The sequence below is a fragment of the Elephas maximus genome, chromosome 5 (assembly GCF_024166365.1).
Source record: "Elephas maximus indicus isolate mEleMax1 chromosome 5, mEleMax1 primary haplotype, whole genome shotgun sequence".
NCBI classification, from domain to species: Eukaryota; Metazoa; Chordata; class Mammalia; order Proboscidea; family Elephantidae; genus Elephas; species Elephas maximus.
In genome coordinates, this window is record NC_064823.1 from 151,058,410 (window position 1) to 151,082,014 (window position 23,605).

Here is a 23,605-nt window from a genome sequence, read left to right on the forward strand (position 1 = left end):
AAAACAAGAATGCCTCCCTTATCTATCTCATAGTGTGAGAGTGGAACAATTGACACCATGTATATAAAAAAAAAAACTCCCCTCATACAAAAACTATTTTGCAAACAACAGATGTCTCTAACTTCTATTGAAGAATGGTAGGACTTTGAACAGTCAGATTATAGAAAAATTATTTCAAGGGGAATTGAAGAACTAATATTTGAAAACAGTTATGTTTATGGGAAGAAAAACATCATTTATTTTACACAACAATCTATCACATACTTTCCTTCCATTAACTCATTTAATCTCAGCAATCTGTAGGTAATATTGTTCATTCCTGTTTTACACACGATGAAACTGAAGCTTAGTGACTTTGCTAATCTATTAAGGGTCACATGGTTAGGACATGACAGAGTCTGCAGTCAAACTAACCCGATAAAACCCATTGCTGTCGAGTCAATTTCAACTTGTAGCAACCTTATAGGACAAAATAGAACAGCCTTGTAGGGTTTCCAACGATCGACTGGTGGATTCGAACTGCCAACATTTTGATTAGCAGCCAAATGTTTAAGCACTGTGCTACCAGGTCTCCACAGTCAAACCAAGGCTTGTCTAACTCTCCAAATCTGGTACATGGCACTGCCTCAGAGAAGCAAGAAGCCTGTCTGACTTAGTGCATTTGTACCAGAAAATACACCTGAACTGGACGGAAAGGATGAGATAATAGGTCTTGAATGCTAGGAGAAAGGACTTTCACCTAATGCTAGAGAAATCAGCTTTTGTGTAGGACTCTTAGCAGGACACATCTATCTGTGTCAAAAGGATAAGCTAGTGGGGATATATTTCACAGCCTGGAGGGGAAAGATTCATATTGGCAGAGAGCAGTTTGGAGACTTTGGCAAGTGACTCAAGTAAGTTGTAAGGACTCACATTAAATGTTAGTGTCTGATTCAGTCCAAGTTGGAAAATGTGGCTTTGGAAGCAATGGCAACCAAGCTCAGTGCATATATTTGAAAGGATCTGCTGGCCAGGTAAAAGTCCCAAGAACAAAAAGTGGTGTAGATATAGCAGAGCACACAGTTTTTAGTTATCTTAAGTACTGAGGTTACTATCATACATCATGGACTGAAGTTGATGCATCTATGGCACGCCATCCATATAGAAAATGCTATTTGTTATGATTGAATTACTTCCCCCTCCCCCGCAAAAAAAAAGTGTTAGAATCCTAACCCCTCTTCTATGGGTCGGAATTAACTTGATGGCAATGGGTATACCTGTGAATGTAATGCTGTTTGGGAATAGGGTTTTCTTTGTTTGGGAATATGGTTTTTGACTATGGAGACCTGGTAGCACAGTGGTTAAGTGTTTGTCTGCTAATCAAAATGTCAGCAGTTCAAATCCACCAGCCAATCCTTGGAAATCCTATCAGTGTAGGACGTGTCCTAAAACAAATCACTTCTAAGTTATAAAAACAGAAGATTAGACACAAAAGCAAGCACAAAAGGGGAAGATAAATGCCATGTGAAGATCACCAAGGAAATGAGGAACACCAGGGCTATAGAAGATGAGACAAATATCTTCCCCCAGACCCAAAAGACAAAGAGAGAGAGAGAGAGACTCTTCCCCTATAATCAGTGCCCTGAATTCAAACTTCTAGCTTCCTAAGGAGCCCTGGTGGTGCAGTGGTTAAGAACTCAGCTACTAACCAAAAGGTCCGCAGTTCGAATCCACCAGCTGCTCCTTGGAAACACTATGGGGCTGTTCTACTCTGTCCTATAAGGTCACTATGAGTTGGAACCAACTCAATGGCACATAACAACAACAACAACCCTCCTAAATTGTAAGAGGAGTCCCTGGGTGGCACACACAGTAGATATTCAACTACTAAACAAAAGGTTATCAGTTCAAAACCACTAGGAGGTGCCTTCTGTGTCCAGTCTGCTATTTTTATAACTCAGTAGTGATTAGTTTCAGGATACACACTACACTGATAATGATCTCATTACTGCCAGACAGGCCTGGTGATCTGCTTCCAAAGGGTCACAGCCATGAAACCCCTACAGAACACAGTTCTACTCTGCAGATATGGAGTCACCATGAGCCAGAACTGATTCAATGGCAATTGATATAAGCTGTGACGAAATAAATTTCTATTCTTTAAAGCCATCTACTTTGTGGTACATTTGTTATAGCAACACTAAGAAACTAAGACACTATTCTAGATTCCAGAAATTAAAAAAAAAAAGTCATAGACACAGCTCTAGCCTTCAAAAAGGCCAATGGAGGAGATAGACAAGCATAATGATAGTTCCAATACAATATGACATGTTATAGCAGAGGGAAGCTCAGAGCTGATCTTCTCTGGTGTTACCCACTAAGGGGGATTGGGGACATTGCTTGAACTGCTTCAGACCCTCAGCGCATTGCCACTGTCTCAGGAAAGGTAACTACTGTTACCACACATGTCTGAGAATGAGGTGATTGCTGCACACGCACTGTGGTGTGCACACACTGACATGTACAGAGTAACTGTCATTAACGATTGAAAATGCACCTACTGACAGTTTTATGTCTGTGACAGTCAACCAGTGTCAGTGGGGTTTCATGGTGAATTTACAGTAGCAGGTTCTGGGTCCTGGGTTAATAGGCCTTCTGCCTCTGTAACAAGGGCCCATGAAAAGAAGCAGGAGGGTGGGCTTCCTGAATACTGCCTGATGCTCAATGCCCAGCTCCTGTGGGCTCTGGGGATATTAAATGATTTCCTGGCTCAGGAGCCACATTACAGACGATGTTTTCTTGAAAGAACAGCATGGATTCCCCTTCCCGAGTCTTTGGCACAGGTCCTGCGGCTATGAATCATCCTATCAGGAACAGCCCACTCCCTATCCATTGCAGGTTGGGGGAAGATTTTTCAGTGACGTTTGGTGTTTGAGCAAGCGAGATATTAAAAAATAACTCACTAGCTCTGAACCTACAATCCAAGAGTTCCGACAATCCAGGCTGTCAGATTTGCAACCACTGAGAGTAAATTAAAGAGCAAAAGAGATAGATTTTGATTTCATTGCCAGGGCCGTGAGGGCCACAAACAGCACTGCGGCATTGAGACTTCACAGCAAACATAATATCAGCAAGTGCATTTAATTAAAATGACACCTACTTGCGCAGGCACTTAAAATGCCAGACATGATGTTAAGACTCTTTTTTTTTCTGTTTAATCTTTATGAGAAGTATCTTTCTATCCCTATTTAATGCCAGGGAAATACATTCAGAGATGCCAAACACTTTGCACAAGGACATAGAGCAGAGCGGGGTTTAGGACCCAAATCTGTCTGACACCAAAGTCTGATCTTTTCACATGCTGTCGTATATCCCCTGTCAAATGTCATAATAAAAAACAGTGTTAGGGAATAAAAAAAAAAAAAAATTGACCACATGTGCACCCAGGGCTGGGAGAAAGAAATAAACGTCATATCAACAAATACAATTGTTGTTGTATGCCATAAAGTTGATTCGACTCATAGAGACACTATAGTTCGGAGTAGAACTGCCCTATAGGGTTTCTTAGGCTGTAATTGTCACAGGAGGAGTCTCAAGGTCTTTTCTTCCATGGAACCACTAATGGGTTTGAACTATGAATCTTTTATTGGTTAGCAGCCAAGCACTTAACCATTGTGCCACTAGGAGTTCTATAAATATAATTTATTTTACCCACTGCCGTAGAGCCAATTCAGACTCATGGTGATCCCACAGGACAGAGTAGAACTTCCCTACAAGGTTTTCAATGCTATAATCTTTATGGAAGCAGACTGCCACATTTTTCTCGCATTGGTGGGTTTGAACCACCAACCTTTCAGTTAGCAGACAAACACTTAATCACTATGCCCCCAGTTATCCTTATGTCCACAGTCTCCTACTTGAAAGTTGAGGGACCAAATCTGCACTGGATTTTATGGACTTTTATGACATCCTACATAATGTGTTGCTTCCAGGCCCTATAGCACCCCTATATCACCCCCCAAACTAACACTTAAATATTTCTGCAGCGAAACACACAAAATTTCACACTATGTGCAATACATCAAGGCTGTAAACAGAATTTCATTTGGTTCAGGTCATGGGTTACTACTAAACAGGGATTGGTTAAGTCAGAGGTGCTGTCTAATGAGTTAAGGAAACTACCTTTTTTTTTTTTTTTTTCAAAGATTTTACTTTTCCCCAAGACATCATACAATTTGATTGTCAAGAGCATTTTCTGATGGGGAAGAAATCATACTTTGCAGTTACTACCTGATGTCATTTTGAGATCAAAAGGTAAATTCCCTGGCCCAGCACCCCATATCTCTAATTTTTGTCACAATTAGGCATAGAATTCAGATGCCACAACTTCTATTCCGAGAGCATTTCTGGGCACCAATGGGCAGAGAAGGAGACTGGGGTCAGATAGCCTTGGGTTCAAACACAGCCTCTTTCTCTTTCCGTCCTATGCAACCTGGAATAAACTAAGTCAAGTCTCTATCCTCAGCTCACGTCTCAAGAAAAAAAAAAAAATCCGTTGAGTTGATTCCAATTCATTGTGATGCTATAGGACAGAATAGAACTGCCTGATAGGGTTTCCAAGGAGCAGCTGGTGATGGATTCAAATTGCTGACCTTTTGGTTAGCAGCTGAGCTCTTAACCACTGCACCACCAGGGCCCCTGTCTCCAAATAGCACAGTAATAATGTCTAGTTGATGGGGTGGGTTGGAACTGCCAACCTTTTGGGGGTCTCTTCTGAGTGTCTCACTCCCAACTCACCCAGAGCCCTTTCCCTTAGCACTATCTTGCCTCCTTTGGCTGTGGATTCTCCATTAGACTGCAAAATTCCCCCATGATAATATCAATGAATCCATCAATTTTACACAATTCCCCCTTCTTTTCCCTTTCCCTCTTTTCCTGCTCCCCGAAAGTATAAAGAATCAGAGAAAACACTGCTCCACTGAGTCAGGAACCCAGAGTCTGTGGTTGTTCCCATCAGTGCCCAGAATGTAACCTACAACAACATACTGTAGCAGCCACCTGGTTTACCAGGTGTAGCTGGCATGTGCCTACCTCACTTTTCAAGGAGACAATGCATATCAAAGCATGTGATCAAAATTTTAAAGGCTATATAGTAGTATTGTGTGCTATTTTTTTACTCACTCAATAAGCACGTAATTGTCTTCTGCATAAAAATCCCTGTACTAAGTGAAAAAAAAAACACTTCCATCCAGTCAATTTCGACTCACAGCCACCCCGTAGGTTTCCAAGGCTGTAAATGTCTATGGAAGCAGACTGCCACACCCTCCTCCCTGGGAGCCTCTGGTGGTTTAGAACCTCGAACCTCCTGGTTAGCAGTCAATTGCTTTGACCACTGAACTCCAGGGCTTCTGCACTGAGTATCCACTGCCACTGAGTCAATAGTGACCCTATAGGACAGAGTAGAACTGCTCGATAGGGTTTACAAGGAGCAGCTGGTGGATTCAAACTGCTGACCTTTTTGGTTAGCAGCTGAGTTCTTAACTACTTCACCACCAAGTTGAGATGTTAACCAAAAGGTCAGCCGTTCCAGTCCACCAGACACTCCTTGGAATCCCTATGGGGCAGTTCTGCTCTGTTCTATAGGATTGCTATGAGTCAGAATTGACTCAAAGGCAATGGATTTTATGGGTACTAAGTAGGTGCTTTATTACTATTTATGCCTGAGTTCCTTAGTGTTTACAATTGTTGACTTTTCAGAGCTGTATCACCAAGTCTTTCTTCTGAGGCCCCTTGGGGTAAACTTAAATCTCTAACCCTTAGGTTAACAACTGAGCTCATTAACCCAGTAAATGGAAGCTCACTACCCAGTAAACGGGAACTTCCTTTTATTCTTCACAACAATCATATTTTATATGGCTCGCATTTACTGAGTGCTTGCTAGTAGCTAGGTATTAAATGTCACAAGGGTATTAAATGTAGTAGCTCATTTAATCTTCATCGCAATCCACGTGGTAAGAACTGTCATCACTCTGAGATAGACCTACTCAAGGTCAAAATCCCTGCAGAACTAGTGGCTAAGTTGCAGGGCTGAGGTTCAAACCCTGCATCTTGGGATGAAAAATGCCTTACTTGGTGTTCTTTAGAGACCATAGAATGGCCTAGATGCATTACTATTCCATGATGTTCACCCTGTGAAGCTACTTAAAATTCTGTCTTTGGTTGGACCAACTCCCTATCAAGATAAAATCTCATAACAAGCATCTACTGCAATAATAAGGAACACTGGTTGTGCAGTGGTTAACCACTTGGCTGCTAACTGAAAGGTCATCGGTTCAAACCCACTAGCTCACCAGCTGATCCATGGGAGAAAGACGTGGCAGCCTGCTTCTGTGAAGATAACAGCCTAGGAAACCCTATGGGGCAGTTCTACCCTGTCCTCTAGGGTTGCCGTGTGTCAGAATTGACTGGATGGCAATGGGTTTGGTTATTTTTTTTTTTTATTGCATTAATATGAATAGAAAAAAATGACATTTTGGAGGAAAAGGCAGAAAGGGCTAATTGAATGCCAAATAGATATCTCAATTGCTTTTCTTTCACTGCATTGAACATGAGAAAACGTGTTATGAATTGAATTGTGTCCCCCCAAAAAATGTGTTACCAACTTGGCTAGTCCGTGATTCCCAGTATTGCGTGATTGTCCAACTTTTTGTTATCTGACGTAATTTTTCTATGTGTTGTAAATCCTGCCTCTGTGATGTTAACGAGACAGGACTCAATTTACAAGATTAGGTTGTGTTTTAAGTCAATCTCTTTTGAGATATAAAAGACAGAATTGAGCAGAGAGACACGGGGACTTCATACCACCAAGAAAGCACCTTGGGAACAAAGCATATCCTTTGGACCTGGCGTTCCTGTAGAGAGAAGTTCCTAGACCAGGGGAAGATTGATGACAAGGACCTTCTCCCAGAGCCCACAGAGAGAGAAAGCCTTCTGGAGCTGGCACCCTGCATTCAGACTTCTGGCCTCCTAGACTGTGAAAGAATAAATTTCTATTTGTTAAAGCTATCCACTTGGGGCATTTCTATTATAGCACCACTAGATAACTAGGACCACATGTAAGCATACCTTCAACACCAGTTGCTTTTCTTTCACTGCACTGAACACAAGAAAACATGTAAAGTCTTCTTTGGTGAAAATATAAAAACCCTTTATAACAGACATGGTGTCTTTCATTTTAAAAAGCGGGGTGGCTGGTAGAGGTGAGTAGTAGCACAGATATCTCTTCTCTCCTGTTGCTATGGAAGCAGAGAGGCCTTGGAAGCAGATAAAATGGGGCAGAGTCTAGGCCTAGCTGGCTTAGAACAAGAAAGAGGCAAGGCCTCTATGCAATTGATACAATAGGTAGATCAGAGCAGAAGGAAGTCAGTCTCCAGGCCTGGTTTGCAGCCAGGGCTAGGCATCACTACACTATTGGAAGTTCAAGGTCCCAGTATCACCCTATCATAGTAGTTTCCTAGATGTTTCCATGGAAATCCAATTCCAGCCATGATGTCCCCAAATGTATCATTTTGGGTTTAGTTGCTCTTAGGAAAGAATTGGTGGTCATTCACCTTGGCAGATTGACTGAGAATCATTCAATCAGCAACAGCACGGACAGTGGAAACCAGGCTGTGGGATTAGAGGTTCACCAGGTATCTAAAACAGCTGAAGGGGTTCGGATTCCTTTGGATAATGGGACACCGGACTTTATTCTAAAAGGACTTCAAAAATATAAGCACTTTTTTTTTAAATCTATAATTAGATAAATGTTTGTATGGATGTAGTATGAAGGGATTCCAGGTGTGGCTGTACTTTGTAGGGTTATTTTGTGTATCCAAACATCCAGTTAAATATGAGTAATATATTGGGTTTATCGGTTATTGAGAAACACCTGCTCTGCAGGGTGGGCAATGCTTCAGACAGCTGAAATGATTTAGCAAAATTTCTGAAACACAGAGCAGGAATATGAAGAGCGTATTCTAAATGCAACCAAACAAGCCAAGTACTTGTACTCTGGACTTTGTGCACAATCAGAATTCTCTCCAGGTGTCCTGTACCCTATTGAAGTATTTGATCGAAACACTCTAGCAATTTCAATATTTTAACATTCAAACTACAGTTTCCATACTCTCTCTTCCAACTGGATAGTGAAAGGGAATTATCCGAAACTCTCTGTGTGTCTGACTTCACCCAACATCCTGGGATATAGTAGTTGCTACTGCTACATCATATGGGTATCATATGGATATATAAGTTACAGTTTTAGGGAGCCTGCCTAAAGTTCCTTAGGCCATAAAAAAAATAGGTAAATTGAAGAAAGGGTATTTCGTAGTCAGATGTTTTGCTCTATGGATGGATGGATGGGTTGATGAGTTCTCAGTTATTTCATCTCATCCCTATTCCCCTATTCCCTTCAGTGTGAATGACACCTTCTCTAGCCCTATCTAAAGGGAAGAGAGAGGGCAAAAAAAAAAAAAAAAAGGTTACATTTAAAAAAATCTTTGAAGCCCAGCCATTTGGAACCATATAATCTTCAGAAATGTATTGACTGTCAAATTTATAGCCAAACTGGCCAGCTATATGAACGTAAAAATGTGGCAATATAGACACTGAAATGAAACTATTTATTTATGTGAGTTGCAAGTAACTATATAGCTCACATGTATTGCTGAAGTCTGTATATTCAGGAGGATTCATGGTGTATTGTATCATGGGGAATGGCTCATAATTCATTTGTTGGGCTTCCTTTGGTAAGCCCAGACTGAACATTTCAGCATAAAATTCTTTTTCTCTTTGCAGAAATGGAAATGCAACAGTGATTTTCTGGCAGCAAATTTATTTGTCTTGGAATAACAGCGTTTTAAGAAGCATTTGAATATTTGACTCTGTATGACAAACGCCAGTGGCAACAGCAGGCAGTCGGGACACCTAAACCGATGTCATTCCATCACCCTCACTATAGTCCCAGTTTGACCCAGAGTACCATGATCACCCGCTAATATATTAGAGCTCAAGAACTACACTAAACATAACATGTATTTATATTTTTAAATGCATAATAAATGATTATTAGGGAAAAGACTAAATGACATCGTGTAGCCAAAAGGAAAAAAATTAAAATCCCTTCCAAGCCCACTACCAAAGGAATTATATTTAATGATTTGATTAATATACTGTTATATCTACAGATCAGGGGTTCCATAAACTCTGTTCTATCGCAGTATCCATGAGTATGCTAAGTTTAGGATCCCTCCTACTGTCCCAAACATTCGAACACAGTCATGAGAGCTTCTTTGCCGCAGCCATTCACAAGGCTCTCGGAGTTTACAGGTGATCTTGTACAATAAGGAAAGAAGTCCAAGTGGGGAAGCCAGACAGAGGCTGAGCGTGAGCCCTGATGCTGCTGGGAATTAGGCTACAAGCTCAGGATAATGTCCCTCCTGTGTTTTTAATGGCAATATACTACTCCATCCTATAAACGGATCGTTATTTATTTCAATAATACCCTGTGTTGCTCACTGAAGCTGCTCTTTTTCTATTGCCATCATTGTACACTTGACAATCACTTGTGAAATGAGACAGAGTATTTCAAATACATATATTCCAAATATATATATGTTTATATACACACACACACATATACATTGCAGATACATATGGATTTCAAATTTATATGGATTCCAAATGTATACATGTTGTTGTTAGGTGCTGTGGGGTTGGTTCTGACTCACAGCGACCCTGTGTACAACAGAATGAAACACTGCTCGGTCCCGCACCGTCCTCGCTATGTTTGAGCTCATTTTTGCAGCCACTGTGTCAATCCTTCCTCTTTTTTGCTGATCCTCCACCTTACCAAGGCTGATGTCTTTCCCTAGGGTCTGGTCCTCCTGATAATATGTCCAAAGTAAGTCTTGCCATTCTCACTTCCAAAGAATACTCTGGCTATGCTTCTTCCAAGACAGACTTATTCATTCTTCTGGCACTCCACGGTGTATTCAATATTCTTCACCAACACTGTAATTCAATGGCATATGTGTGTGTGTGTGGGCGTGTATATATATATAAATATATTCAAATATATGTAATCCAAGTGTCAGAGCGTCCGATTGGCCTCAATCATTTGATTTCATGACATGTGAGAAGCCCATCGCCCACCCCTCCACCACACACACATGTAGATGTCTGTGACTTTCTAGGGAGCTCAACTTCACCTCTGTGTTTATACTCTTCTTGAAGGATTTTACTCTTATATTCCCTCATCATCTTGCACGTGTCTTTCTTGCTGTATATTAAATTGTCTGGATAGGGAAGGATCTTCTCTTGGATTTTAGTAGCAACAAAAACTACTGAAATCATTCGTGCGAAGCCTGTGTGTGCAGCTGGCTCTGCTGAAGTTTGGCAAAAGAGAGGGATTTACATGCGGGCATCACAGTGAACGCTGCATGTCAGGCCTGCCTCTTTCTAAATATCCTCATTAGGGATGTCCACAGTTGCACCACAACTGCTGCATCCCAGTCTCTTATGCTTTCCTACTTCCTCCTTGCCCCCTTTTCCCTGGGAATCCAACAGTATCGCAAACTCTTTGCATTTTCTGATGCCTAACAATTTGTTCTCCTTTGTTCTGAAGCCTCCTTTCATATTTTACCCTGGAGACTGTATCTTCATCTAAATGGTCTACAAGCAGCTCATTTACTACAAAGATATGTCCCTCCAAGAGGAACTCTGGTGCTTCTTCTTAGTTTGATATGTTGTTATGAAATTCGCTATACACACTGACTCACAGGAAAGCTAGGGGAAGGGGCTAGCTATTCATATCAGGGAACCACACGTGTTCCTGTCGTAAGTCCCAAGACCACCTTTCAGATCCATATCATCCTTTCTTCTGTGATGCAATTCTCAAAGATCACCTTGTTTTTTCTTTGTTCTTTGAAGCTGCCATCACCTGTTTTACCTGTGTGCATCTTTTTACTTCTGAGCCTTGTTGGATAATGAAATGTGGTCCTCAAGGCCCCCAAATTCCTTGCTGCTCCTTAAAACAATGGCACGAGCCATTTTTCCTTCTTATGAATATGTTAAATTATACAAGTAAGTATATAGATTTATAATCATACAATAGTAATAAAGTTCGAGGAAATGACAAATTCTTCTCTGCCATGTTTTTTTCTCTGATGTCTCTGACTTGCTTCAGAAATGATCAGAGATGCCTGCTTAATCTCTTTTTTTTTTTCTGTCTGTAGAGTTCATTTTAGCTGCCTCACCCCCTTTTTAAACCACATACCATCCCTTAAAAGGCCCCTCCTTCTAGAACATGGGCCTTCAAAGACAATTAGAGCAGGATAATAGGTATCCATTGTCTCAAAACAGTATGCATGGTTTTGCAGTAAGAAGTAAATGGATTAAAACCATGGTTTAAAATAAGGCACTGAGCAAAGTGCTTAAAAACACACTGAACCTATCTTTTTTTTTCTCTCATCTGTAAAATGAAGTTAGTCATAAGGTTATAATCACGATCATATAAATTCAAGAAAGTACAAAATGTCTGATGTTTAGTAATTTTTAACAAATCTTGGCATGGCAGAAAAAGAAATACCTGGCTTCAGAATATATTTTTGCTTCTAATTACGTAGCTTGAACAAATCACATTTCTTAAGTCTCACTTACCTCACCTATAAAATGGGGATAATAATGGCTTTTGTGGAACTCATGAATATGCATTTGATGCCAGCTGCCATGCTCAACCCTTAAATATTCAAGTGAAATTTGTTTAAATCTGTCTCAAGAACAATGAGACACTCAACCATTCTGGGACTTCCACAGGGTACACTGAGAGTAGAGAGGCAAATGCTTTCTTGGCCACCTTTGCTCCTGAACCCCTACTGGAATAGTTTAGTAACTCAACGGTCCGTTTCATGTTGGCATGTTCCAAACTGTTTAACCTCAGCTCTAGAACCCAGCTCCTTTCCTTTGGCCCACCCTCCAATTACTACTCTACAAGATTGGTGGGCATGTGCCTAATTTTACTGAGTTTTGAGAGCAGCCCCTGTGGAACTGTGTATAAAGCTGCGCACTTTGTCCATTGTCTACTATCTCTTGCTAAAGGCACTCTGTCTCCCATTTTCAGGCTTCTCACTTGCTATACCTCCTGAAAATTCAAATCCATTTTTAAAATTTTTTTGTGTGTAAATCAGTGTAGTTCTGATCTCGACTTTCTTACTCAAAAACTCCTTCATGTGCTCCAGTATGAAATGGACTGTCCTCCTTCCCCAGGGCTTGCTCTTCAGAGGCACAGTAGATCTAGCAAAGATTCTAAGTCTCCTTTCTGTTTCTCTGTCCTACTCTCCCCGCCAAGGGAGGGAGGAGTAAGATTTGTGTCTCCATTATTATGCTGCCTTCCTGCAGGACAGAAGCAGCCTCTGACAGTTTGGGTTTGAAATATCTTGACCTTTTGAGCCTTCCTTTCATGCTTATAAAGCACCTGAAACTTAAAAGTAATCACCATTGAGTTGATTCCAACTTATGGCCACCTCACGTGTGTCAGAGTAGAACCACGCTCTATAGGGCTTTTAATGTGGGATTTTTCAGAAGCAATTTGCCCGGTCTTTCTTCTGAGGCACCTCTGGGTAGACTCAAGCCCTCAACCTTTTGGTTAGCAGCTGAGCACATTAAACATTTGCTCTACCCATGGACCCCACCTTACATTCAGTAGGTTCTTAATGGGTATTGATTGGGAGATGTGGGAAAGGTAGGAAGACATAGGAGGGAAATATGGCCAGTTCCAGAGAAAAATAAAATACATTAATGAAAAAGACAGTACTGATGTGACAAAGAGTAGCTTCCCGGCCAAGGAATCATATTTCTAAACACTTCCAATACCGACACTCTGAATATGTCAAGGGTAAACCTTGACTCTCTCAGCCTGAATAACAGCCCCAATAACCTTCACTACTGATGCGGAGTCCTTTCTGGATCTCCTCCAGCATATCTCAGCACCTGCGAGTTAGGAGAGCCGCTCTCTTGTCTAGGTAGAAGCACAGCTGTAAGAAGGCAATGATTTCAGAGGGTTTATTTTAGAAACAGAGAACTGTTTTCCTAATGACAGGCTGGTTGGAGGAGGGTTGTAGCTCATTGGTTTTGCTGGCGGATCATCCTCTGCTGATCTCTTCTGTCATTTTGTTGTCTGTTGAGGAGTCAACAAAATGTTGGTGAGCAGCTGGCGGAGGAATTATGTTTAATGTACGAAGCGTGGGAGAAAATTCTGGCCCAGTGCTGTAATTGCCTGATTCAGAGAGGGCAGGCTGTGAGCTGCTAGGCTCTTATCTGAATTAAATGTGCTTTCAGCATCCCTATTCAGATGATCATTGTCAGTGTGTGGTGCTCGTGAATCTTTGTGCATTTCAGGGGGAATATTATAAAAAGGCCTATGAGCTTTCTGGAAAGTTGAGGTCATCACTGTGGTGATGTCATACCTTGGGTTATCTGCAAGGAGTTAGTGCAGCCCCAGAGAAGTGACTCTAAATAGCAGGCATACTGGCAGAGGAGGTGGCTCACAGAAGAATGAGGATGATGTCCAGCGACGGGAATTGAGAAGAGATCCAGGCAGGCAGGAAAAACCCAGTCCGGCAGAAAGTTTTAAATGCAGGTTCTCCATCCCTTTTGTAAAACACAATATCAAAACCCACGGCACACCAATTGGTTGTGGCAGTTAGACCCCTCTCCAGTACATCTAATTCTTTTGCTTCAAGCACTTGACTTGTATGTTTTTAAAGAGTTATATATGCTTGTGGGATAAAGGACCTAGTTTTATCCTAAGCCTTTGTCCTTGGCTCCAAAGAAATAAAACTTGGAGTAATTGGAGGGGTCTTGGTCTGGACTTCCAGGCTACACCTAAGGATTTGTACTGGTAAGTAGTGGCTGGCCAGACCAGAAAAGACTCACCACGGGGGCCATTATCAACTCAGGAGGAATGATTTAGCCTATCATACAGGACTGGGCAATAAAAGCCTGGAAAACAAAGACTTTGAGAGCTTCCTAATCAGCTAAAGGAGGGTTATGTGCCTTCTGTGAGACAAAGCAGCTTCCCTGTGCATATATTACTTATTATAATCTTGATTTATATCCTTTTACTAAAATAACTGGTAGTCATAAGTATAATAATTCCCATGAGTTCTATGAGTCATTGCAGCTATCAATAAACCCAAAGGTGGTATACTCTTAACTTTTAAGGTGTGACCTAGTCCCAGGTGGCTAGAATCAGAGAGAGAGTGCCATTGAGTAGCTTGTGTTAGAAATTATGGAGAAGTGGAAACCCTGGTGGAGCAGTGGTTAAGAACTTGGCTGCTAACCAAAAGGTCAGCAGTTTGAATCCACCAGTCACTCCTTAGAAACCATATGGGGTAGTTCTATTCTGTCCTATGGGGTCGCTATGAGTTGGAATCGACTCAATTGCAATGGTTTGGTTGGTTTGGTTTGGGAAAGTATACTTATGATTAAAACCCACCTTCTGGAAGTTGGCTTTATGCCGCTTCTCTTCTACAAAGCTATCATCATTGTGCTTATTCCCTTCAGCCTTTATGACAATTGTACGTCTTATGTTGATGATAGAATTTACTAAAATGTTTTCTAAACTAGTGGCTTGTTAATATAAAAAGAAAGTTGTTTCTTTGAAAAGTCAGTGGAAAATCTTGTTAAAAGTGACTAATTAAAACATGATATTAAATTTGGTGTGAGCAAGTTAACTTAAGATTGGAAGAAAATCACATAAACCTAAATGATTCATTTTTTTCAAGATAAATAGAACAGCAATCACAATACACATGTTAAAATAAAAGACCTTGATTTTAAATCAAAAGATTGACAGAAGAATTCATAATTCAAATGCTAAAGGCAAGCATGTCTGTAGGCATCTTTCATTTTTTTGTGACTTTCCTCCTTAACCATTGATTTGGTTAACTTACCAGCTTCAGGTCTAGATTGGAAAAGATGTCTTTAGCTTCACCTAAAGTGTAGGAAAGCAATTTTGAATGGATAAGGGGGTAATTTCAAGGGGGACCAAAAGGAGACTTCATAGAATAGGAAGGAAAACTTTATTAAAGAAGGCAGATCATAGTAAAGAGGACTATCACCAGGCAGCAGGGTCAACGTATCTGGATTAGGTTTGGGACTAGGACTTCAGCTTATGTGAGAAGGGATACTGGCTAGAGTAAAGCATGACTTAGCTCTAAGGCCATGGGAAAATGGGATGGTGAAAGCCAGTTGGGCTTAGAGACAGAGACCAAAATAAGAACTTGTGTAAATACGGAGGAGGGTAAGTGAGCAGGGAGATTATGGACCTTGTACTCTGGTAAAGCTGCAATGCTGTACCCCTGGCATGAAACCAATTCTTTCTGATCCTGTTTCCTCATCTAGAAACTGTAGATAACTATACCTCTCTCATGGGATAATTGCTACAATTAAATTGATAATCCCTACAGATCAACTTACATACATATATTAATTGTGCAATATGTTTCTTTTCCTCCTTCTGTTCATTCATTCAGAAATATCTACTGAGCCCATACTCCATACCAGGAACTGTCCTGTTTGTATATAGAGAGAGTGCCATCGAGCAGCTGGTATGAGAAATTATGGGGAAGCAGAAACCCTGGTGATGCAGTGGTTAAGAACCTGGCTGCTAACCAAAAGGTCAGTAGTTTGAATCCACCAGTCACTCCTTGGAAACCATATGGGGCAGTTCTACTCTGTCCTGTAGGGTCGCTGTGAGTTGGAATTGACTTGACGGCAATGGATTTGGTTGGTTTTGGTTGGGGCTAGGAGTTCAGCTTATGTGACAAGGGATACTGGCTAGAGTAAGGCATGATTTAGCTCTAAGGGGATGGGAAAATGAGATGGTGAAGCTCTCATGGACCTTATCCATTGAGTAGGAAGATAGACACTCAATAAATTAGAATATAATGTCAATGATATGTACTATGAAACAAATCGAGCAGGGAAGAGGAGTAGAAAATGTTCATGTTTCAGGAGCAGAGTTGGGAATAGGGTGGATTATTAATCTACACAAACTCTCTTTTTTCTTCAAGCTGGGAGGGAAAAGACGCTATAGCAGTGGAGCTATTGCTGTAATTATTGATGAGTCCTCTGATGCCTGCAGCACAAAGCAGGAATGACTAACTGCCAGTAAGCTTCCAAGTGAGCTTAATTTTTAATGAAAATAGCTTTATTGTTTTTGTTCTGATTCTAAGTGTTATATATGCTTGTTGTACAGAACTCAAACTATACAGTAAATTATGAAAAGTAATAAATAAAAATAACCCCAAATTCCTGCATCTGAACAAAATAAGTGTTCACATATTTTAGTTTTGTTTTCTAGTTTTGGTGAATTTTCTTTAAGACATTTTTTAATGCATATGAATTACCTTTCTCTGAATGTAAAGTTATGATACTCTAGGAAATATATTTGACAGATACAGGCAATCATCAGAAATGTTAAATGCATGTAAATACACACATATATGTGTATGCACACACACAACCATATGTATATGTGTGTATATATACAGATATTTATGTGTAGTATACAAATATGTGTACACACACTCATATATAATATATATGTGTGTGCATGTGTATATGTGTGTGCATGTGTATATATGTATACATATATGTACATAAACTTGTGTGCTTGTGTATGTAAATATGTGTGTGATAAGAAGGAGCTCTGGTGGCACGATTGTTAAGCAATTGGTTGCTAACTGAAGGGTCAGTGGTTCAAACTCACCCAGGGGTTTCATAAGAGAAAAGACAAGGAGATTTCTTTCTTAAAGAATTACATCCTAGGAAACCTTATGGGGCAGTTCTACTTTGCCCTATAGGGCTGCTATGAGTCAGTGCACTTGATGACACAAGACAACAACAAATATATATATATATATACGTGTGTGTATATGTATATGTTGTTATTTCAGAGTCTCTTCTGACATCCATTTTGGTCTTTTCTTTCTTTCCTGTCTTTTTAATGACTTTGTTTTCTCCATGTATGATGTCCTTGATGTCACTTCACAACTCCTCTGGTCTTTGGTCTTTAGTGTTCAATGAGTCAAATCTATTCTTGAGATGATCTCTAAATTCAGGTGGGATAAACTCAAGGTTGTACTTTGGCTCTCATGGACTTGCTTTAATTTTCTTTGGTTTCAACTTGGACTTGCGTGCGAGCAATTGATGTTCTGATCTGCAGTCAGTGTCTGGTCTTGTTCTGGCTGATGATATTGAGCTTTTCCATCATCTCGTTCCACAGATGTAGTCGATTTGATTCTTGTCCATTCCATGTGTTGACGTCCATGTGTATATTCGCCATTTATGTCGATGAAAAAAAGTATTTACAATGAAGAAGTCGTTGGTCTTGCAAAATTCTATCATGCAATCTCAGGCATAGTTTCTATCATCAAGGCCATATTTTCCAAGTACCGATCCTTCTTTGTTTCCAGCTTTTGCATTCCAATCACCGGTAATTATTGATGCATCTTTTTTTTTTTTTTTAGCTGTACTTTAGATGAAGGTTTACAAAACAAACTAGTTGCTCATCAAACAGTTAGTACACACATTGTTCCATGACATGTCAACACTCTCTCTTCTCAAACCTGGGCTCCCTAATACCAGTTTTCCTGTTCTCTCCTGCCTTCCAGTCCTTGCCCCAGGGCTGGTATGCCCCTTTAATCTTGTTTTGTTCCATGGTCCTGTTTAATCATTGGCTGAAGAGTGAACCTCAGGAGTGACCTCATTACTGAGCTTAAAGGGTGTCGGGGACCATACTCTCAGGGTTTCTCCAGTCTCTGCCAGGCCAGCAAGCTTGGTCTTTCTTTTTGAATTAGAATTGTGTTCTACATTTTTCTCCAGCTCTGTCCAGGACGGTATATTGTAATCCCTGTCAGAGGAGTTAGTGGTGGTAGCCAGGCACCATCTCATTGTACTGGACTCAGTCTGACAGAGGCCATGGTAGATGTGGTCCGTTAGTCCTTTGGACTAATCTTCCCTTGTATCTTTAGTTTTCTTCATTATTCCTTGCTCCCGAAGGGGTGAGACCAGTGAAGTATCCTAGATGGCCACTCACAGGCTTTTAAGATCCCAGATGCTACTCAACAAAGTAGAATGTAAAACATTTTCTGTATAAATTATGTTGTGCCAATTGAGCTAGATATCGCCCAAGATCATTGTCCCCACAGCCCCCAGCCCAGCAATTCTGTCCCTCAGGAAGTTCGAATGTGCCTATGGAGCTACCATGACCTTGCCTTGTACAGGGTGTGCTGGCTTCCTCAATATTGTGTACTATCTTACTCTTCATCAAAGTTTCCACTTATCTGTTGTCTATTAAGTGTTATTCCATCCCCACCTCTCTTCTCCCTCATACTCATCAATTTGTGTGTGTATATATATAATCAGAGATATGGAGAGGTTTGTGACCTTAAATGAGGCATTTAACCTCCAGGGACTCTCACGGACTTGTTTAGAAAGTGGGTGTGTGGGGCAAAGAAAGCTGTGCTTACCCAATATATATTTGCTTCCTAAAATTCCCCCACTCCTTTTCAGTTAGGCAGGGTCTGTGACTGTTTCTTGCTAGGTTCATGATAAGCCAGGGACAATTTTCCAGTACTTCTCTTTCCCTGCCGCATAGACCAAGGAGGTAGATGGTGCCACGATGAGACATGGTAGCCTTATTAGCTAGTGCATGAGGAAAGTAGAGTCTTTCCTGATCTATGACAGACAGGAGCATAAGCAGGAAATAAAGCTTTGTTGGGTGAAGTCAGCATCCTCCACGCTTCATTACCCCACCAACCCAGCATGAGAAGACACGTCATGAGGATTAAACGTCTTGGTGTGCGTAGCCTGTAACAGAAGCTCAGTAAACTCTAGCTAAAGCTGAATGGCGGAGACTAGTGGAGAGGAAATGAGATAGACCACAAGTACCTTGCAGTAACGTTTTTGGGCCAATATAAGTACAGGCAGTCCCTAGATTCCATATGAGTTCACCTCCTAGATTATGTACGAGTTCAGCTCCTAAGTCTGACTTTAAGTGAAATTTGTAAATAAGCCGGGACAGTTAGGTCCTGTTTGTACTAAAGTCAGTTAGTCAAATGTTTGTCTTAGTATATAGTATATACTGTACTTTCTATGTGTAGAAAACATTAAAAATAACTTCTAGATACACTAAACCATCTTTAACATAATAATATAGTAATAATAATAATGTTTTGATGTGTGTTGCAAAGCACTCATTTGTTATTACAAACAACATGTACCTCAAAATTGTAATATAATAGGCTTTATGTGTGTTGGTTCACAAACGATGGGTTGTATGTAAGCCAGACATTCAGAACCCAGGGACTGCCTGTAAAGTAGTTGTTATTAGTTGTTAGCTGCTGTAGTGTTGGTTCTGACTCAAGGCAATCCCATGTGTGCATCGTAGGGCTGCTCATAGGTTTTCGGGACTGTGGCCTTTTAGAAGCAGATCACCAGGCCTGTTTTCCAAGGTATTTCTGGGTGGGTTCAAACCATCAACTTTTGGGCTAGTAGTCAAGCACTTAACCATTTACGCCACCCAGGTATCCCATAAAGTAGAGGATCAAAAAAAGGAGGGAGATTCTCGATAAGATGGATTGATACAATAGCTTCAACAGTGGGCTCAGACATAGCAATGATTGTGAGGATGGTGCAGGAACAGACAACATTTTGTTCTGTTATAGGTAAGGTTGTTAGGAGTTGGAGTTGACTCAATGACAACTAACAAGAACAATAAGTAAAACACTGATCAAAACTTTCCAATAAGCTCTAAATTCTGTGATTTTTACAGGCTCTGTTTTAAATTTCTTCGGTTTTTCCCATTCACTAGGAAACTCCCATCCTTCTCCTCCCGCCAAAAAAAAAAAAAAAGATCGTAATTGAGAAAGCATTTCCCATTAATAATTATCCAGAAGTTATTTCCTATCACCCCTCCTCTCACTCACTGTGCCCCAACCATCCTGGCCCTCTTGGATCAAAAACACCGAGATCTTTCCTGCCTCATGCCTACTCACCACCCTTCCCTCTCCCTGCCCTGCACTTCCATTTGGCCTACACATGGCTGACTCGTTTTTATCATTCAGGTCTCAACTCAGAAACTAACTCCTGAGTGGGGAATTATTTGACCTTCTGATCTAGTGTGGCTCCTGCCCCGCATTACCAGTCACTTTTTAGCAAAAAGCCCTATTTTATATTTTTGTAATTCTTAGCAATGACAAAAAGCTAACCTATTCCTATGATTCTGTGTTTAATGTCTGTACCCCTCACTTTGTTATTGTTGTTACTAGGTGCCATCAATGTGGCTACGACTCATAGCGACCCTACATATATATATATATACTAAAAAAAAAAAAAATGCTGCCATTGAGTCAGTTCTGACTCATAGCTACCCTTTAGAACAGAGTAGAACTACCCCATAAGGCTTCCAAGGAGCAACTGGTGGATTCAAACTGCCAACCTTTTGGTTAGCAGCTGAATGCTTAACCACAGTGTCACCAGGGCTCATTAAAATATCTTACCAATGACAAAAAGTTAACCTATTCCTACATTTATGTATTTAATATCTGTACCCCGCACTTTGTTATTGTTGCTGTTAGGTGCCATTGAATTGGCTGCCAGGTGTTTCTTCCTAGTCTGTCTTATTCTGGAAGCTCGGCTGAAACGTTTCCACCATGGGTGACCCTGCTTGTATATGAAATACTGGTGGTATAGCTTTCAGCATCACAGCAACACACAAGCCACCATAGTAAGACAAACTGACAGACATGTGAGGACCTCTTAGCTACTGCCTCAAATTATCTGGTCCATATTTATCTCCAGAACCTCAGCTACTTGCTCTACCTCAGGGTCCATCTTGAGACTAACTTGGTGGGGACATAAATGGTTCCTCCATTCAAGACCACAACCAAGAGTCTCTGGTGCCTCTCACTGCTTCTGGCCTCCAGAGGATTACCTGTTTCAGGGCAGGGCACCTGGCCTCCCAGCAGCAGCCTACAGAAGTCAGATGATGCAAGCCAAAAGTATTAATGGGAGTCAGGGCTAAATGCTCTGAAAGGCTGACTCTGCCAGTGTGGGACAGGAAACAGAAGTCAAGAGGCAGACAAACTCCCTGTAGTTTCTCAACTCCAGTGGACTGCCTGAGGCACTGTTTCAGCGTGCCTGTCTGAAAATGTTCCTTGGGCTGAATGCGGGCTGTGTTCCTTCCTGAAGTGGGACTGGCTGGTATTTGTCTCCCATGCTTTCTGCTCACTTTCTTTTTCCCTCACTCTGGTCACCTTAAGCCTGTTCTTCCTAAGCGAGTTATCTGCATGCTACCCTTGCCTTAGGCTCTCAGGTTCTGTTTCCTAGGAAACCTGGGCTAATAATTCTTCCTATACCACCTCCTTTTCTTCATTTCCATTATTCAAAATTCCCCAAAATAGAGGTGAGGAAGACCTCATAACTGCTCATATAATAGCAGTAAATATTCCAAGGTATCCTCACATGCTTGGAGGTGATCCTATAGGTTGGAATTTTGCAAAGGGCAAGTCCTGCATCCCCATATGAAAGATAAACAAACTGAGGCTTCAAGAGGATGTTACCAGGAAGGGATGATAGAGAGGTACTAAAATCGTTTCACCTTTTCCAGCCCCTTTTTACTTAGAAAAGAGCACGTATGACAGATGACGTTTAGTAAAGCGAAGGGCTGGAAACCTTTTGTGTTTGGTTCAATGTAACATTTTATCTCCCTGATTAATGTGCTGATTCCTGTTTAGAATTATCCTAAGTGAACCCCATTAAGGATTGTGTCTCTTTCTTTTTTCCTCCTTTTCAATATCCATTGCCCTAGTTCTGTCTCTTAACTTCTTACTCCTGTGCTACCACAGCAGCTTCCAGACTGGCCTCTCTTTTCCTCTCCCTCCAGCCCCAGTCTTCCTCATACTGCAGCCAGAGTGAGCATCCATGACCAAAATAACACTTGTCAGTCTATACAAACTCCACAAAGGTAGAGATGCTTGTCTGTTTGTTTCCCTGTCATAACCTCAGCCCCTAGCACAGTGAGTGCCTTTGTTATGAACTGAATTGTGTCCCCTCAAAATATGTGTCAACTTGGCTAGACCGTGTTTCCCAGTATTGTGTGATTGTCCACCATTTGTCATCTGGTGTGATTTTCCTACATGTTGTGGATCCTACTTCTATGATGTAAATGAGCCAGGATTAGAGAGAGTTATGTTAATAAGGCACAACTCAATCTATAAGATTAGGTTGTATCTTAAACTAATCTTTTTTGAAATAGAAAAGAGATAAACAAGCAGAGAGTCATGGGGACCTCATACCACCATGAAACAAGAGCTAGGAGAATAGTGTGCCCTTTGGATCTGGGGTCCCTGCACTGAGAAGTTCCTTGACTGGGGAGGATTGTTGAATAAGACCTTCCCCCAGAGGCAACAGCAAGAAAAAGACTTCCCCTGGAGCTGACACTGTGAACTTGGACTTCTAGCCTCTTAAGATGTGAGAGAATAAACTTCTGTTTGATAAAGCCACCCACTTGTGGTATTTCTGTTATAGCAGCACTAGATAACCAAGACAGCCTTGTTAACAACCAATATTTATTGAATGAATTAATATGTTAAATCTGGGTGTTGCTAACATAACCAGTTGCTGTCAAGTTGATTCCAATTCATGGCAGCTCCATGTGTGTCAGAGTAGAACTGCAATCCATAGGATTTCCAATGTCTGATTTTTCAAAAGTAGATCACCAGACCATTCTTCCAAGGTACTTCTAGGTAGACTCAAACTTCCAACCTTTTGGTAAACATAGAAGTCTGTTATATTATTTTCTTTCCCTTTTTCTATGTTTTCAATATTTAGTTATTATTTTATGTTTTTAAAATATAAAGTTTACTAACAGAAGGAAAATGGACAACATAGAGACATCAGGAATATGGAGAACTATTATAAGATTCCATTTGGCAGATTTATCAAGCACTCTCCAAGGGAGATAGACATTGACCTCTTACTATTCCCATTTACAGATTAACTAATTGATTCAACAAGGTTCAGATACTTGCAAAGGTCAGACAGTGAAAACTGTGGGTCTGGGGCTTAAATCCAGGGTTGTAGGCATAAAGAGCCTAAACTTTATAGTCAAGTGAGCATAGGGTTGAATTATGATGCCACATGCCTTCATGTGTACTGAGGTGGGAGGTGTTCAAGCAAGTTAAAGGGTTTAATAATATACATTCAATAAAAAAAAGGTCAAGTGCTTATGCCAGGCATTGCTATTTATTACTATGAGTCAGATGTTGTATTAGGCATTATTATTTTTTAATCCTCATGTAAACTCTGGGGTTCACAGATAAAAAAATGGCTCCTCTTGAGATATTCTGCAGCTTGGTCAAGATCACACAACTAATAAATCACCAGCCAGAGATTCCAGATATGGAGGTCTCCTGAATTCCAAAGCCCTCCATGTTGGTAAACAGTCTACTATCCAAAGTTACATTTCTAGGAAGAGGTGGTGTTATAGATACAAACCCAGGTCTGTCTGACTCCAAAT